Consider the following 2671-nt stretch of genomic DNA (forward strand, 5'->3'; position numbering starts at 1 on the left):
AAAAATCCCTTCTTTCAATTCCTGGAGGCCAACTCTGCAGGAGACAGTGGGGAAAAATGCTACTAAAAGAAGAGAATGTTAATGGAGAATCACGCCATCAGAGAGAGCTTTTTTATTTATTTATTTTTATTTTATTTTATTTTATTTTTTTAAGACAGGGTTTCTCTGTGTAGCTTTGTGCCTTTCGTGGATCTCACTCTGTAGACTAGGCTGACCTTGAACTCACAGAGATCCGCCTGCCTCTGACTCCCGAGTGCTGGGATTACCACTGCCCAGCCCCAAAGAGAGCTCTTTGGTGGTTGTGTTTTGTTGGGCAGAGGTTTAGTCGGTGAGAAGAGTGAGGTATTTGGTACTTGGAACTCTGGGTACTAAACCTCCTGAATTGTCCTCTGTATGTTCTAGGCTGAGGCCTTCCCCTCACCTGAGACAGAAAGACAAGTCAATGAACTCTAGACTGCAACTTACTGTGAAGACTAGAAAAATGTGTGCTAGGCTCCAAGTCCATTCAGAAGATGACAAGACAAGGCAAAGCCATGCTAGTTGTTCTCAGCTAGTCGCTGTTCATCATCTTGCATCAACAACATTGAGATGATCTCAGGATCAGGAAAATACAGAGTGTAAACACTGGTGACCACAGACACTAGTAATTCTGACATAAGAAGCATGCCAGGACCAATGGTGGGAAGCAAACTCACCAGAACTTATTTTTGCTTGTGCTAGTATTTTGATGGCGCTGGGGGCTGAAGGGGATGTCTAAAGTGTTCAAGTGGAAATTCAGTTGGTTCCAATGAGAAGGTCGTTGGAAATTAAAAGGTAAAAGAACCGAGACACCAAAGTACTGAAGAGGTTGTCAGCACAACTGTTGAATTTACGTATGGAGTTCAAAGACAGTGCAAGGAGCTGGAAAGGACAAGGAAAAGATGACATCGAATGGAAGGTCAGATGACAGCAATCAAGACAAATGGGGCAGTACATATGAATAGAAAGAAATCTGTGCAGGATGAAGAGAGAAAACCACTAGGAAGTTCAAGGTCATCTCTAGGAACACTGCTAATGTAGCCTTTTGACCAACCTTCCCAGGGCAGAATGAACCAGTTAAACCAAACCAAGGGAAGCCTGTTGGGAATTCAGTTGGGGATTACAGGCCTTCCCACCAGGGGGCGCTACCAACACTAAAAAGAAGACCTCCAAGGGAGTACTCGCGGGCTGGGAAAGTGTTTCCGTCTGAGCGCTGAGGACCCCTAGGGCTCTTCTGATATATTACAAGGAGCTCAAAAATCCTGGGGCACATCTGCAGTTGCAGTTTTCTTAGTGTGTATAAATAAATATTGGTTTTATTTAAGACAGGGTTCCACTCTCTGTAGCCTAGCCTGACCTTGAACTTGCAGTGATCCTCCTGCCTCAGCTTTCCAAGTATTGGTGTGAGCTACAATGTCTGGTTTTAGCTAGTTTGTAAGCCATAAACGACAGCAAGACCCCTGTATTTCTAAATTCCTTTAACGAAGTCACTGAATCAATAGGTGGTTTTAGTTATGTATTTTAACAACAGGAGGAAACCAGTAATACTGCTGGGACTTGCTGACATTTTCTTCTAGGCAAAAAGGTTCTTCTTCATAACTGAGTGTTTTGAGAGGTGATCGGTAGCACTCGGAGTCAGAAGGTTGTTCCGATTCACTTCTTGTAATCATGATGTTGCAGCAATGGGGAGGGAACTGTAGGCTGGAGTCCGAGTTGTATGGTGTCACGATCAACACTGGTGTCCTGCCACACACCACAAGGTTCGAAACATTGCACATAAACTTACCCAGCTTTTCTTAGCACAGTCTTTTGAGGTTGCCATGATCTTTGTCCTTATTTGATGGCTAATGTCAAGAGAAATTCTTAGGTCACGTGTGCAAAGATGCCTAACTCATAGGTACTAGTGATACAGCGGGGTGGATTGGTTCAGTTGTGCTTTAAGAACGAACACCCACTGCTCAATGATCAGGAACACTTCCTGCTCTTGCAGAGGACGTGCCTTCAGTTCTCGGCACTCACACGGACCCTCACAACCATTTGTAACTCCAGGTTCTGGGGTTCCAGTGTTTCCTTGTGACCCCCCCCCATGCACTGCACAGAGCAACACATACATTGAGCAAAATATTCATACATGTAAAATAAAGATTTTTAAAGTGGAAGAGAACAAGCATCCTTGACTCTCAATAAGTTTAACTCAAGAGATGTTATCTGTTCTGTGTGGGTGGGCAGGAGGGTTCAACTTACTGTGCTAACTCAAGGATCCAAGTGGATATACATTTCCTGTTGGCATACATTTTCACTATCATAATCATTACCCATTATTACCAAGGCAAAAGAGTCTGAAACCCTGGATGCTTCAACTGGAAAATGATGCATGCCACTTCTCAAATTTCATTGGCTGAGTCAGTCACATGATACTCCTAACTTCAAGAGGGCAAGGAGCTATGCTTCTAAAATAAGCCCAGAAGCAAGTGAACTAGACTGTCTGGCATCAACATTTACGCCTGGAGATCCTGAGCAACCCATTCCATCTTCTTAGCCTCGGTTTCCCCTTCTACAAAGGATAATTTTATAAGGATTCCTCATTGCAAGGATAAAATAGGCATGTTTGTTGTGGTTTCTAGGAGGCAGAATGGTTGCATTCCACCAAAGA

This window comes from Onychomys torridus, chromosome 7 (genome assembly GCF_903995425.1).
Source record: "Onychomys torridus chromosome 7, mOncTor1.1, whole genome shotgun sequence".
NCBI classification, from domain to species: domain Eukaryota; kingdom Metazoa; phylum Chordata; class Mammalia; order Rodentia; family Cricetidae; genus Onychomys; species Onychomys torridus.